This window comes from Gobius niger (assembly GCF_951799975.1).
Source record: "Gobius niger genome assembly, chromosome: 4".
Taxonomy (NCBI): domain Eukaryota; kingdom Metazoa; phylum Chordata; class Actinopteri; order Gobiiformes; family Gobiidae; genus Gobius; species Gobius niger.
The window spans coordinates 17,380,669-17,397,494 of NC_136855.1; the positions used below are offsets into that span (position 1 = coordinate 17,380,669).

At 40.1% G+C, this 16,826-nt stretch overlaps 1 protein-coding gene across 1 annotated transcript in view; it reads left to right on the forward strand.

Moving 5' to 3' along the window:
* gpc5a (glypican 5a) overlaps window positions 1-16,826 on the forward strand; it is a 165,660-nt gene that overhangs the window by 114,925 nt on the left and 33,909 nt on the right. The gene's annotated exons all lie outside the window — the stretch shown is intronic.

Genomic DNA, 16,826 nt, shown 5'->3' on the forward strand with positions numbered 1-16,826 from the left:
AGGTTTTGCCTATTGTTTTATATGGACGACTGCCTTTGGTTTCACTTTGAAAGCTCCCTACCTTCAAGACCTCTGTGCCCTTATCAATACAGAGCTAAAATCTGAATGGATGACCGTATAACGTCATACAATATGGATAAATTGATATTTTCAGCTATTTGAAATATAAAACGTAATACATTTGTGATTTTTAAATTGCTTAAAGTAGCAGAGAAGACCTTCTAGTATCATCATACCAGTGTTGCCCAGCCATGGCTTAAAAGCACCTGTTCAAACAGATCCAACGTGCATTTGACAAAGCAAGGGTGTTATTTTTTCTGAGCATTTAGGGATAATTTCACACGTATTGATCACTATCTTACATGACAAAAAAATGACAAATGTTGTATTTTATTGTGAGGAATCATCGCTAATATCTGAGGCAGGTTGCTCCTTTTGATGTATTTTTGCCTCTCATGGCTCTGCGAGGAGAGGTGAGCTGTGATATGGCTAATGAGGATCAGGAGTCTGGGTGAGAGGTGGACAGAGAGCTTCCTGGTTGGGTCCGTCGCAGAGCTCGGGCTAAAATAAAGGAATAATGAAGGGTAAAACTGAAACAGAAAAAGTGGCTTCCTGCAACATACTGGTAGGAAATATGTTCTTGCTAAATGTACCTATGGAAACACAGTTCATTGCTGAGAACCTGTATATAAGGTACTATTTTCTAACATCACATATCCGCAGCCATCCAGCGCTCTCCTCTGTGTTCTCTGACAGCCATAATTGTGGTCATTATATTTAATAGTTGCTATGAGAACATTATTGCGATCAGGCCCTGTTACTTTTTAAATGATTTCTCGCTGGGGAATTGCGGCCCCTGATGTATCACGGTGTATTTCTCCTTTGTGTTTCCTCTCCCTGCTCTCTCCACCCTCCATCACACATGCTAACAACCTGATTAATCACCTCTCTCTCTCTCGCTCGGCCTTTAGCGACGGACGAGAGGGAGGATGGGTCATCCAAACAAGCCCTTCTCTGCACGTAAATGTTTCCTCGGCTGTTGTCAGTTTGTCTCCAGGCTTTAGCTGCGTTTTTGCTGCAGGAAGCTACTTAGCAATCGCTCATCACCGGCTGTAGGGAGCACCCTGACATTTATTATCCATTACAGCAGGGCGGTGCTCTCGCTGTCATAGTTCAGATGGGGCTGTCTGCTGTATTTATGACCCTCTGTCTGCGCTGACCTCTGTGTTACATCCATCCCCTGGTGCTTGACCCCCACACATACATGCACCACACAACTACACAGGAAGGGAGAGAGGGCACCACCTGCAGCTGCTAAAGCCCAAAGGAGCGGCAATCTGGACTATACACGACCCAGGCTGACCTCAATGTCCAGTCTTAACAAGCTTGTGTTATTTCATTTACAAGAATGGCAGAGAATACTTGAAATCAATTGTCTGCAAAGTATGTTACACAAGTGTTTTTCCATCACAGACAAACATCCTTAAAGCAGTACTAAGTAACTCATGCCCCTAGAGGGAATAAGCGCCACTGCAGGTGTCGTAGCATGTTGCCGTTTTTTACTCATTAATTGTCCGTGAGAGTAAATACTACGCTGACAGAAAAGACAAAGGGAGAGAGGGATATTGTACATCCAATTACACAATGGAGATTTTTTTTTCACTCAAACTTGGCTGTAAATACTGTTTAAGTGGCACTAGCCCGCAGTTAGCTTTGCCCGTTAGCCTGTTAGCTTCTTCTTCGTGATTCCATTAGTGTATATTGGTGACTCCAACCCGGTGGCAGCGAAGTTGCAAGTGTGGTTTTCTGGCCAATCATCCCATTAACACTTGTATTACCCCCAGAGGAACTACGAAAAGGATTTATTACGGTAAACAAGTTAATTCATACAGCTTTAAGCTGTCATCTTGGCACACTTGGCTGCTCAACCAAAGCTCAAATCGCGTTCCTCGCTTCTATTTGGTCGCTTGAAACGTTTGCAGTCAGTTGCAGCGAGCTAATACACGGCCCCTACGCAGCACAGGTTTTAGCGTCCTGTGGGGAAATCTCCCAGGTTTACTCAAGCACACTGATATTATTTCAGCTTTGCCCAATAATACAAGTGTGTTTTTGAGCGTGCAGTGCCATCAGTCCAGCGATCATGTCGTGATAAAATAGTATCTTTTGTTTTCATATAATTCCTCTGATCAAAATGCTTGGGATCTGCAAGGCATTTCAAACAACCTCATGAAACTTTTCCTCATCTTTTAAAACGGTGTTTCCATTTGACTTGTGTCTCTATGATGTTGGAGAGGTGAGGTTGCTCTTCAAGGTGGAAGCGTGAAAAGTCAGCCACACTTACACAACTCTGTACAGATGATCGTGTCAGGGCTTTTGACTACAATTTCCCCATTATATGACATGTCTTATTTGCAAATATTGCAAAGAAACGAGGAAGCACTTTTTTTTTGGTACAGGGATAATATATTATGTCATCATTCCTGTCTGATATCACAGGCATGGCATGAGAGGCATTACATTTACTTTATTGACCCATGAGGGAGTGTCCTCTGCTTTTGACCCATCCTTTAATTCGTGCCTCAGGTCAACCTGACCTGTCAGCGCCTCCGCACACATCCCCAGATTTTGAGCTAGGGTCAGGAGTACTTTACCAGAAGATTGGCCTATTGTGCATGATTTGGGTTGACCGGGGGAAACTGGGGTATCCTGACGTGGGGAGAACAGGCAAACTCCACACAGAAAGGCCTAACAAGAGTTGAACTTAGGACTCTCTTGTTTGGTGGCATATAACATTAGCATTATGTCAACTGTCTGCATCCCAACTTTAATATGGATTCATGCTTATTAAAAACAAGTTTCAAACTGACACTCCTGTATTCAGTCAGTGCCTCTGACTCGCTCCAAAAACCTTTCATTTCCTTTTCATCACCATTTGTTCTGTTTTTTTCAGGACATGCTGATGATTTGTCTCTGCGTTATGTCAAACTCTTGTGTGCGTGTAGATTTCAGAAAGTACAGAAAGTCAAAAATAATCCTCAAGGTTAATAACCATTTCATTTTAAGCTAGCGATCTATAGATTGAGCTGAGGTGGGTAAAATGCATTGTATTGATTTCAGACATTCACTTCTGAGACCATTTAATTAACAAAAGATGCTGAGAAGTTCTCTCTGGTGGTGCAATTAACTGTTTCGACTTAATGAGCATTAGTAACTAATTGCTATTTCTTTCTAAATAATTCTTCTGAGAACTGCATTTCTTTTGGGGTCTTTTAATTAAACACTGAGTTGAATGAGTACAGTGATGCATGTTGTGACTTTCGACACACTTTTTACACAAAAACTATCCCTGTTTTTGCCCTTGTCTGAAAACTCATTTTATTTGTTTTTTGCCTGAGTGTTGCATCAGCCACACCTCTCCAGATTGGCTACCAGGAGGATGAATCACAGGGGCAGAGAGGTAATTCATTAATCAAGAAGGTTGATAGTGACACTGTCAAAACAGAAAGAACGTCACACCAAAATCCCAATCAAACGGACAGCCACTAATTCACCTGTGTAAAGTAAAAACAAAAGTGAACAGTGTCACACTGTTGCAACAGCAAGGCAATTACAAGGACGGTAAAGTTACATTTTAACACAGTCTGAAATTTGGATACATTTATCTCTATGCACAGTGAGGCTCATTCCAGTAAATTTAAAAATAGTCAAGCTGATGATATTTTATGCAGATGACTTCATCTTTTATTATGCGTAAATGATGGCTTATATCAACATTGAATGAAAATGATCCATTAATATTAACCATTAGTTTCTAGAAAAAACGTCTGCCTTTATGAACAGAGAAGTATCCCCTCGTGAAATATTGGCGTCAGTGTTGATCCACAAGCAGCACACTGTCCACCATGTAATATTAAAATATTTGTTTATTTATGCTAGACACAGCTACTTGTCCTCATACATAATGAGACAAGATACCAGGTTTCAATCTTAACGCGCTACTTTCATTTAGTGTGCATTAGGGCTGGGCGATACATCGATATTTAAGATATATCGATATATAGTGAGTTTTCAATAAAACTAGTCATAGTTGGCTTTGACTTTGACTTAACATGTCACTTCACAGCTCTCACTTTGCGGAAACAATATTGGGATATTTATCGAATATCAACCGAAATATATCAGGATATGACTTTTGGTCCACATCGTCCAGCCCTAGTGTGCATTAGTTTCCTTCATTAATGCATTGTGGAACAAACATGAAAATATACGTACAAATGGCTTGCTCCGAAGTTCAATTATATTATCCTCCAAGTAGCTGTGCCACTCTGGCTCCAGATCCGTGATGGTATAAATAAACAGAGAAGAGCGCAATCCCGACAATATGAGTGTGATTGAAGGGTTATCCTCATTAGCCTGGATCCGTCTTGTGTGAGATAACTGTAAAAATGTACCACATCTGACAGGAATTGATGAAGTTCTTATGCTGACATGCAGTTGCCATGTTCACTTAACCTACATAATTTGAAAGAGCTGTCAGCACGTGCACTTCTCTAAGTGAGACACGTGTGTTCACAAATAACATACCAAGTGCTTATATTTGGAACATATTACGGATGAAACGGAAAACAGGGGGAAATCATCTTCAGCTCGGATACACTGTGTGTCTTTGTAGTGAGAGAAGATGTTGTGCTTGTGATATACTATGCAAAAGCGTGACTGAAATACAAGCAGCTGATACTTTATATGCTCTTATAAAAAGTCTATAAAATCCACTCTCAGTGTTTCTATTAGCAGAAGTTTGCTGGAGTCTGTAATACACAGAATAACATTATTGGTAACAGTTGCATCATATGTTTTGAACACACATCTTTTTTTTTTCTTTTTTCTTTTTCTGCATAGTGTGGCTTTGCTTTAACCTAACCATTAATGTCATATTAATTTGTTACATCTAGAGCTGCCTTATATATTGAGAAATTGACATTATTGCTATATTACATGATGCAATATCCATATCATAAGAAGCCACAATATATTTCCAAAAATCTCTGAACTCTTAAAACTGACATTTATACAGCAGACGGTTATCAAATATCAGATTCTTTCCTTATGTCATACATCATTATTTCTTACTTATCAACAGGATATTAAATGAATGTGACGGTTTACATAGTCACATACCAACCACGACTGTCTTGGGCCTCATTGCAAGTACATTATTCAAGCAGCTGTCTGGGGTGTTTTGCTCAAATGTTCTTTATCCATTGCCACATCTGTCCTCCATGCCAGCAGCAATGGACAACAAAGTGTGAAACCTGGCCAACCCCAAAAGGCAGCTTGGGGCGTCTTCTCTGGAGCAGGTTGGGAGCATTGGACTGGGCAAAGACACGTGGCAGACACAGTGGCAGAAGGGAAGACGGTTATCGATCGAGGCAGAGTAAGCACAATTGTGAGAGTGGAGAAGCTGCTTTAGCATTAGCCCCCTTATTAATTAATAGTGTCTCAGCAGGAGAGTGTTAGAGCGCTATCTGAGCTGCTAACTTGCATGTCTGTCAAAGGAACACTGACTACAGACAACTGCACAGCACTGCTTGACCCGAGTATCGGCTTACGATGAGTAACATTTGAGATGAAATTTAAATACAGTGTGCACCAATAATTCTATCTGTGGCTATTTGTTTGCTAGAGAAAGAAAATGGGCTGATAGATTTGAGAGAGGATGACAGAGGTGAGGAGACAGTTCAACGAAAACACTGTTGTGACTCAATGGCAGGTGATGCACAAGGGGAGTGAGGTCTAATTCAACAGATCATCAACTTGTTCACACTGATGAAAATAAAAGAGCTCCTGTTATGCCAGCTTTTTTGTGTGCCTCTAAGCATGTTATAATGTTGTTCAAAAATAGACCTCTAGAATTATTCGGGCGCTCAAACCCCTCCACCACGTTTGAGTTATCCTGCAAATGTCAGTTCCTTTCCTACCCAGGAGCTCACACAGTCTGCGTTATTATTTCAGTGCTCTAATTGCTTCTACAAAGTATATCATGCTATAGTATAGCAGTATTATTTTTTTTAAATCTTTATATATGTATACTTACTAGTTCAAGTGATTTGTTTGTCATTTTAAACTGTAGAATGTGAAACATTTGCTCAGGTGGCTTAAAGAGATATTTCAGGATTTTTGACATAGGGCCTCATTTCCTAATTTCCTAGTTATCCAGAGTGTTGTTGATTTCTGGAGATATAAATTTTTTTAAATTCCTGCGGTCCTTATATTTGAAGAGTTTAGTGGTGCTAGGCTAGTGCTAGGCTAGCGCATGTCTATGGTAGCTAGTAGCCTGTATTAAAAACAGTAATACAAGCACCGTGCACCTGTGGCAAATCACTTATAAGACCAGACTACCGATATAAATATCTCTGTTAACTGAATAATTTTTTAGATATAACCATTTTGCATTTAAAAGAATTTATTTTTCAGCAGCATCAGCTTCCTGGTTGTAAGCTAGCAGAGTGATCTGCTAGGTTATTGGATCTACAATAGTTTGTTTACCTGCGGCCGGCATTACTACACGTAGAATTCACAAAGTAGCTTTCTACAAATCAGATATGGCAACATTTGGAGGACGACCCCATGATTTTGAAGAGGTTTTTAATGCAGGCTACTAGCAACAATAGACATGCGCTAGCCTAGCACTAGCCTAACACCACTAAACTCTTTAAATATAAGGACTATATATATATCTCCAGAAATCAACAACACTCTGGATAACAAGGAAATAAGGCTCTATGTCAAACATCCTGAAATATCCCTTTAAAGTGTTTTTAAAAAGCGTGGAGAATAATATCTGGCATCACAAGTAAAATGTTGTGTATGGGCCAATTTAGTCTGATGGTCACGCAGTTGGTCACTGTGATTTGCTTTATTGATGTATTCTTTGTTTTGCGCTTTTGCGGCACGGTGGCTCAGTGGTCAGAAGGTCCCGGGTTCCCGGAAGTGTGGAGTTTGCATTTCCACCCATGTCTGCACAGGTTTCCTCTGGGTCCTCCGGTTTCCCCTACCTAAAAATCATGTACAAAAGCCCAGGATGAGTGTGTTTACATGCAGTGTGAGTGCCATGTATGTTCATCATTATGCACTGTCCTGACCAAATAAACAAAAGAAAAAGAAAAAATAGAGATTATTCTTTAAAATTCTTTATTGTATATTAACTGGTAATTTACTTTGAATCCTCGAAGAGCCTCCTGTGGGATAGCTAGACCGATTTTTCCAACCCTATAAAGTTTTTATTTTTTGCCTAATTGAGGCCTCTCCAATATAAAACAAACTACATTACTTTGGTTTGAGAACATGGTAATAAGCCTATCACTGCGAGCCATTTCCAAACAGTCGCGCTAATAATACGGTGCCTATTATCCAGATCTTTATCCGGCTAGCACAGTCAGATCAAATGAGGTCACCTGCTGCGCCCCTTGCCCTCCCGCTTGCTCAAATAATAGGATTAAAGTCATTTGCAGCACAGAGACTCTTGTGCTTTTGACCAGTGAGCTGTGCCCTGCATAGACGCCTAGGTCGGCCATAATTGCCCCATTAACCCTCGAAATAATGAATAAGTAGGCTATTCATCAAAGGCCTTTACGTGCCACAGAATCATTATGCTTCATTTGGTTAGAAATTGATTTATAGTCAGGTTTTATTATGGCCATGTGTGAAGTATGCAGTGAGAGCCAAGACTGTATGTGTATTTATGTTTGCACTTTTTTTTTATTGGAAATCCATTAGTTCTACCTAACATCCCTGTTTTAAGATGATTACAGCAGAATAATTGTGTCAATATGTTCAGGATATGACCTAATTAAGGAAAAGGCAAATTATAATACTGGAGATGGGTCCTCCCTGGGCATTGCTCTTGATTTTATTTTCTTACATATATTTGACAGGGTCAATGCAATCAGACAGTTTCAAAGCCAAGTTGTCTCCTGGTGCAATGCACAAACACTTTATAGCTGGTGGTAAAGTACAGAGGGCGTTTTTCCTGCAGGGAAAACCTAAATGCATGCGTGCACAAGTTCTGTTTTAGTCATAATTTTCATAATTTTGAGTTTACCTATTGTAAAAGGCCTTTTGGGGAAACATCATTATTTCTTGGTGATGTTGGAAATAAATTGACACAACTCTTGTACATCCTTGAGCGTATATCATTTAAAACTAAATATATAAATCATAGAGCCACTAAAAGATCTTCTCCTGCAAATCAAGTTATTCATCGCTGTATAGTTTCTTTTCCCAGTCTGCCACTGGTGTTACCATATATTACACCTTTGATGTTAACGGATATTGAGGAACCTGCTAGTATTAGCAACGCTTATTGCCAAATTATTGATATTCCTATATCACCCCCCAAAGGTCGCATGTTACTGAGGTCTTCTCTTCTGACTGACTTTGACACATTTGGTCCTTACAGTTAAAAACAAAAATGAAACTTATATTGGGAATTAAATGTTTTCATCCAGTAATCAATCTGCCTTTTTAGTCTTTTTGGTGTTTATTTGTCTTTTGTTTAGGTAGATTGGCAATGAAAACAGATTTCTTTAAGTTTTTGTTTCAATTTGATAAAAATTATCTTTAAACAGTTACTTTGTATATTAATCAAGCAATAATGCTTTCAGTAACATAATCGTAGCTCCAGACAGATACAGTATATTGCCTTTTTCCTCATATCCTCAAGTCTTACTTTATGCTCATCAAGTCAAGTGACAAGAATAATAACCTTCTGTGCAGAAATGCAACTGTGAGCCATTGGGAGCAGAGAAATGTTGTCTGTATGGTGGAAATTGGGGCTGCAGCGCCTGAGTGAGCAGGACACTTTACTGACCCAGCACTGTGTCTTTTCAAGCTTAGTAACACTGAACTAAATTCAAGTAAACCTTGACTAACCCTGGTCTTAAATTGGAAAAAAATATTACCTGAACAATAAGAGCTTTAATAAACAACGGATTGATATAGAGTGGACTAAATCTAGTGGAAATTTGTCTGTTTTTTTGTGTGTTTTCAGTCTATTGGACCTTGGATTACATTTTATTGAATAGATTTATTAATCATAGATTACTTCAGGCATTAAACGGGACTGAAAATAGTCCAAGTTCCAAACAAGAACCAAGCATATTGGGTTTCAAGACAGGTCTCACTGACTATGTCTAGTCTACGTCAGGTGTAAACCAGTTTTCAATCAGACCAGTGCAGGTCCAAAACATCTTCGCATCAACAACTAAACTATCAAAGATTCCAGACATTTTGAAGAAACACGTATTTGCGACACACCATTTTCACAATCATTGACCTCAACAGAACAGCTGCAAGTTCCACAGACCAGAGCCCAAAGCCAGTCAGTTCAGCAATGTTCACTTGGACAGGTCATTTTTAAAGGATATGGAAAGTGTTGATCCCAGAGATGAAAAATCACTTACCCAGCATTGTAGATTTTAGCTGGAGTCGATCACCCTGCGCCACAGTGGAGACAGCGGAGGTGACTGCCAAGGACGCTCTGAAACAGGAAGCATTCATGAGTACATTATTAAAATGGCTGCTGTCATGTGCAGATAAATGACACGTCTGCAGGAGTAAGACACCATCTGCCATGAAGAGAGGGGAGCACATGGACCAAAAGATTGAATGTAAAGAGGATTAATCAGCATTTTGCAAACTGAAACCTATTAGGATTATTCTATGAATGTGACGGACTTTTTGACCTTTATCTTTCAATGTGATGATGTTAAACTTTGCTCATGGTAAATGTGTGCGTGTCCCACTGGAGCTGGCTTTTTGCTTTCTGATCTGGAAAACACTATTGAAAAACTGGCACGGCGCATGTGCTGGTGGGTACAGGGCATCAACAATACCGTAAAGGTTTAAGGCCCAAATCTGTGACAACAACGACCAAACAATGATTAAAAATCAATGAATAAAGTATATCACCCAACTCTAGTTTCTGTTGCAAAATCAGCTAGAATAAGAGCCTGTTAATGCGTGGGTTGAATTTAATTTCACGTCCGCTGAAGCCATTGCTTTTGAATGACACTGCAGAAAAACTCTAGTCATCTAATTATACACTAAAATGTCATTTACACTTTTGCAATAGATTATTTGCAATTGATTAGTTGGAATGACGTCTGTATTTTGTGTTGCGAATACCTCTCGTTTGGCCTCCTGGGACCGTCCACCATCTTGTCTGAACTTGAGTCCTGTCGGGCTCCAATGGACACGTGACGGTGCTTTTTCATTCTCCCCACTCTCCCACTCCCAGTCAGTTCATTACAGCCAGTGTGCATCTTATGAACTGGCGCTTGCACTGGGCTGATGTCGAGCAGTGTCCCGTGGGGTCCACCCCCCCGTACTCTGAGACCCTATGGATGAGATCAGAAGATGTGTGCCGTCCTCTAGGCCTGTCTTTTCCACACTCTGACTTCTTGATGTCAATTTGCTGCTGATACGTTCACTGGTCTTCAGTGATATTTCCCCTGCACTTGTGTTGTCTGCACTGCCCGAGGAGCTCAGTGCAAAGGGTCCCAGGAGGTCTATGTATGATGTTCTGTATGCGCCTTCTTTCATCCTCAACAGCACTGACATTCATCAAACTGCGTGTTTTATTGCCTATAATGTCGGGCTATTCAACCATATTTTTGTGGCGGGCAGGTTTTCCGTAAGGCTCTGGCTTTAGTGCCGGATATCAGTCCACAAAGCTCTAACACTGTAATCCTTTTTTTTTTTTTTTTTTTTTGCCAGAACAGGTAATATCAGGTAATAATAGAGAAACAAAAGCATTGTATTGGGTAAACTTTGATGGTGTTTTTGCGACCAGCTGTTCTATCTATATCTAACATAAAATAAGGTAAGCTTGTTGTCTGCATTTTCCCGATCCTGAAATGCCACTGCAACCTGTCAAGAGGAGTGGGAGATTGCAGTGAAGCACCCAGGGGCTCCTCTCATCTTCAGGATCTTGAGCTTTGTTTGATTAGGTTGAGTGAGATAAATGAAAGGGCGTCTTTGAATGCATTGAAGACTTTTAAAACACAAATAGGCACAACATGTCTGCAGAGATTCAACCAGGAAAGAATGCCCCCACTGGATGGATTTACTGCAGCTGTAGCAGCACCTATTGTGCTTCACCTTCTTTTAACTTTCAGTCACTTATCCAGCACAAAGGAGGTTTTCTATTGAAGAAAATGTGAGGAAAGCTGCCCTGGATTTTGTGCCCACTTCAGGCCTCCAAGCCGCTGAATACTCTGCCAGTGCAGGAGGCGGATTGACGTGACTGTGCCAATGTATGTCAGTCACATCTCCACATTTGAAAAGGCATGTAGCTTGATGCAAATTTGAAATAATTCTGGCACAGCAAGAACAAAAAGCAAAAGCGTACAACATCGACAAGGCTAAACCAAGGTTCGAATGGAACACATTGCATCGATGATCCTCTCGTCTTAGTCAATGCAGTTCTAATTATAACACAATTTTAGCTGTGTTGGTGTCTTCATTGCTGTCATTTGAGGACAGCTAATTACTCTTTTGTTGTGGGCAGTCTCTGTGCTCCGGCCTGGGACAGTCACTTGGCATCAGCATATTGTCTCGTCTCCTGCCTGTCCTTCAGTATTGTTTAGTGTGAGCTGGAGGTGGCTCTGTCCTTGTGCTGCTGTTCCCGGGGAGCTGTGAGTAAACCCTGATGGCTCTATGGAGAACAAGCTATTTATTTCCTTGGCCTCTGCCTCTCCGCTGTGTCTCTTATACCAAGAAATGTCCCCTTTTTTCATTTTCATTTTGCTACACTCTTGTTCTATGGGACAAGCTTAAAGTGGGTTCAGAACGTTTTCAGACATCTTTCAGTTTTGTTAGGAATAAGGCTGATTCTTAAATTTGCCACTGATAACACTACAGTGGATATAGGAATTTAAAGCTGACCCCAAAATTTTAAAAAAAAAGTGCTCTGTAGACTTATCTTAATTACCTATTTGTAATGTGTGCCCAAAAATAAATCACATTTAGATTTTTCTCCAAAATTGCACAGTCCTAATAGTTGAGTACTGTTCACACATTCATCAAGGTTTAGGTCTGTGATTGAGAACTTTTTTTTTTTTTTTTTTTTTTTAAAGAACGCTAAAATAGCGATTTAAACATTTTAAGTATAGACTTGGAAGCACTGGGATAAATGTGGGGGTCTGAGTACTTCCTGAACCTTTCTGTTGGAAGTAGGTTACCTTGAATTGTCCCATATATATGACTAAATTATCCTTAAACACGGCATTAACCCCGATGTTTCCCCCTCATTGCGGATTGTTCCTGGTTTGAGCTTCACTGTGGGATTACTTTATATAATGGGTCTCTAGTGACTCATCATGAATGCCTCCTCCGTTTTCTGTGAGCGCATCCAGCCCATGTAATTGTGCAGCTTTCTCTAAATCTACTTTCAGGTGATTAACATTCTCATTTAAAACGAGGGAGTATCTGCATAGCTTTTCAAAGAGATATGTACTGGTGATAAAATACACTGTTACTGCACTGACTGCAAAAGACTCTCCAGTCCTTTGTGTTAGAGTTAAATGTCATTCATATTTATGTTAGCAGGCTATGTTTTTGTCTCCATATGTAATACAATGAGATTGTGAGTAGTAAAGTCACCTCATGCTTTTATCCTATTTTCAGAACCGAATCTGGCAAAGGAGGCTTTGCCAAATGTATGTTTCTGGATGGATTTCTGTGACACGACTTTTCAATATTGTAAATATAGTTTTATTTTGAAGTAACAGACTTTGTCTGATGAGATTCAGGAGGCTTATCACTGTCTTCTTCTTTTTCCTTCATAGCAGACGACACTCAAAGTAATGCAATATCACCACCCACCATACTGGAGTGCTCATCTTTCCCTTTCATTTCATTTACCTAAATTCTACCAAATATCCATCCATTTTCTTCCGCTTTATCCGGGGCCGGGTCGTGGGGGCAGCCCAAATGACCAAATAATTATTTTTTAAATGTCTTTTGAAAAGTCCCTTTTTTAATATTCTGAATAGACTTATTTAGATTGTGTTTTCATGTCAAACTCTCAAATTAAGTTTTAAATTTAAAAAAAAACATGGTTGCAGTGGTATTTCATTTCAAGGTTATACCACCAGAATCCGCCCCATGCTTCAATATGATCTTTCCCTCTTTGCCCTTTCCCATAAGTAAGCCTCAAAGCGCACTGATAAGGGAATGGAGATTATCAGTGGCAATGTATTAACATATGGTCACAGCTCAGATTAGATTAAGCTGCAGATGAAATACCCACCTGTGTAACACTGCTTTACTCTCTGTGTGGATCAAAATGAAAAGCAATTCCTTTTTGATTTGCCGTAAACATAATGACATTTTTATTCTGATAATAGAAGCGGTGCGCTGCTTTATCATTTGCCTCCAGGTGTTTATAGCACCTTTTAACAAGACTAGGTCGTCATTATCTACAATGGCGCAGTCCCATTTTTCCATCATTTTCTTAACACATGCACACGTTAATGACTTCTGTAACGAGCTGCAGTTTGCACGAGGAAGGAAGAAGCACGGAAAGGGCAGGTGCACATCATTGTGTAAACTGCTGTAATAATCTGCCCCAGTCTGCCCAGCTCATACCGTCGGGTTTGATTCTTACACTGGGTGGGGCCTTTCTGTATGGAGTTTGTACGGTATGTGCTCCACATTGTACCCCATTGTGAAGTATTTGCCTAAACTAAAGGATGCATAACAAACAAACCTAGAGCTGCGTCTCCAGGCACTGCACTGCCCTCTTCTCCTGACATGTTGCCCCAGTGGTGTTAAAGGAGGTGTACTTCACAGAGGACAAATATAATACAGGGAAATTACAGCTGCACCACCGGAAAAGCATCATTGTGAGATGGCAATGGGCCTCATATATAGCTTTCAGAATGGCCAAGAAACCAACAGCACCACTGTAGCCAAAATATGAACATACTCAAATAAAAGTACAACTCAACATAAAAAGTACATACTCTACTCTACTTGATAGTACTCTATGGACAATGCTTGCTTCTACCCCCGTCACATAGTCGATTTCTATGGTAATGTTCAATATATAACTTTCCATCCCAAACTCTTTATAGTATTGTAAAAATCACAAATGGCCTCACTAGGTTTTAAGGTTCAGTCGGCATCCGAATCTTTCATTTTCTATAATCTTCACAAAGGTCAGCGTTATTGGCAGAAGTCACCGTGAACTCACAATGTTTTACTGCCTCGTCTCGGCTCCCTCAGTCTGAGGTAGACTGTGCCTGACCCTGTTGCTGTCACCACTGCGACACATGACGGACAGCGCTGGTCTCCTTCCTCTTTATGTCTTCTGAACATTTCACTCAGCTTCAGAGCTCAAGGTCAGCTTTTAGAAGTACATCCGCCGCATCAACGCAGGGCTCCATCTGTCCTGCCGGGCAGAATAAAACTACTTTCTACTGTACACCCTGAGTTCACCTCTCTCTCTTTATATGTCTGTTTCTCTCCCTCCACTCCCTCTTTCTCTCGATGCTGCATCCATATACAAGACGCAGCATTTCAAAGGAACATCAGGTGAAGCGAGTTAAATTGAAGCTGGCCGACAACAGGAACAAGGTGTCTGGATAGACTTAGGCGGATGTTTGCGGTTGACCTTCAGTGATAATGGATGAGGAATAATGGAAAAGCCTGGTCGAGAGACAGGAAACATGCCAGCAGCGGCAACTTGACTTTTGTCATGGTCACGAACCAACAGTGTGACGCAAATAGTGAACGCAGTTGATTATCAAATGCTTTAACTGTAGGTTCAAGCATCATTATCATCACTTTTGTGTTTTCTGGGACTTCTAAGGTCACTTTTGTGGACAGTCTGCTTTACAAGCTCTAAGGTGAAATGTGATATCATTCAGCATTCAACTAGGTTGTGTAACATATTTCTCTCATCAAAAACCTACCTGGAGTATTTTTGCTTAATTTACGGGAGTCATACTGTCTCCACACGCTGACTTCCTGAAGGTAAAAAGAGATTTTTAGAAAACCTATTAAGTGTCTTTTCTTTAAATTGACATCATTTGAATTATAATTTTAAATATAAATATAAATGCAGATATGACCAAAAGCTCGTTTGTAAAACACATTTATGCATGATGTAAAGTCAAATCATTTTTGTTTTATCTAAATGTCTTAATTAGATTACTAAGGCTCTACTTAAGCTTGCTTTTACTTTAGTTCTTTGAATGTGTATTTGAAAAATGTATGTCAATGGTATGATGTGATCAACACAGGAATTATAATATAGAAGCATCTCACATAATAGGATTATTCAAGAAACTTCTTTCTGAGGACCTCAGTTTAGTCTTGATTAGATATATAATTCAATTCAGACAATTTAATTAATTTAAATAAATATGGTCAATTTGTATAGCCACACCAAGAGTAAAAAAAGTATAAAGTCAACACAGGAGCCCAGTGTACTTCAAACTGGTGAGCTCTGTGAAGTCCGCCTGCCTTGTAAGCGCGGGGCTTCCTGCCTTTTTACCCTTTTAAGGAACAGGCTTCGTAGGAAGAGATTGAGCAGCCATGTTAATTTCACAGATCACCACTTATTTGCCCCTGATCATTACTATGATGGAGCTGAATGGAACACTGGTTATCTCTTCTATCTTACATCTATGATGTGGACATACACGCATACATTTACTGAGCTAGCTCCGTGTTTATAGAGAAAGGTTTTGAAACTTAACTCGTGTTTTCTTCGTGTGTATATAGCTTTTGACCAACAAAGGTGTTTACCAACAGGTGGAGGGTAGCCGTTAATAGAGCTTAGCAGTGATCTTTATCTAGTCCGCGGTCTGAGCTGGAAACTTTAGTATTACTAACCAAGCCTTTCGGATGGCGAAAAACATCCTACACTTAAACTACAGAGTACAGAAGATGACTCAAGAACCTTAATCGAAGATATAAAGTCAAAACTTTCTGACTAATATTGAATAATAAAATAGTCCGCATGTAGGTCGCAGATGAGTTAATTTGATAGTATCACATTAATACCGGTATCTCTCACATTTTCTGGCTACACTTTCATGTTGGTAACCTGCTTTGAACTGCAGTGGCTGTGGAGGCCTGGGAGGCTCGTCTTAATTTTAATTTAAAGGTTCTCAGAGGAGATGAAGAGATGCTCCTGGTCATCAGCTAATTACCGTGTAGCATTTATTTTCTCTTGGTTTTAAGGGGCCTAATTTGTCCAGAGAAATACACACATACACACACACACACACCAGCCATGGTAGCACCCGCCTCAGCAATTTCCTTCCAGGACACCTCACTAATAATTTATTTATGACAAATTTCTCACAAAGCCCTGACGCTTCACAAATCTAGCGTATGGGAGACTGGACGTGGTCAAGGCTGTATGTCGGTTTATTGACCCCTGGCTCTTTGTGGCTTCGTTGTGGTTGTAATCGTTGACGGGCAGTGAACTCCGCCAGCTTCTTTGTGCCGTAAACCCAGGTAACTTCAAGGTTCCAGCGCAGATCTGCACTTTACTTTCTTATGCCATGTTTGGCTAAAAAGTGGTTACATTTTGTGTCATCTTCAGTAGACTATGGGACATTTGGCTGCACATGTTGATACTGTCATCCCAAAATAAGATCTCTCTATATCCATAAATGTATTGTTGTTTACATGCATAGTTGCAGTGCACACATAAAACTTGGCTCTTTTAACAAGACAGGTGCTGAGGGGAAGCTAGAAAACGGAATATAGCTTATGTGTTGGCATGTTGCACTGAATTTACCATTTGA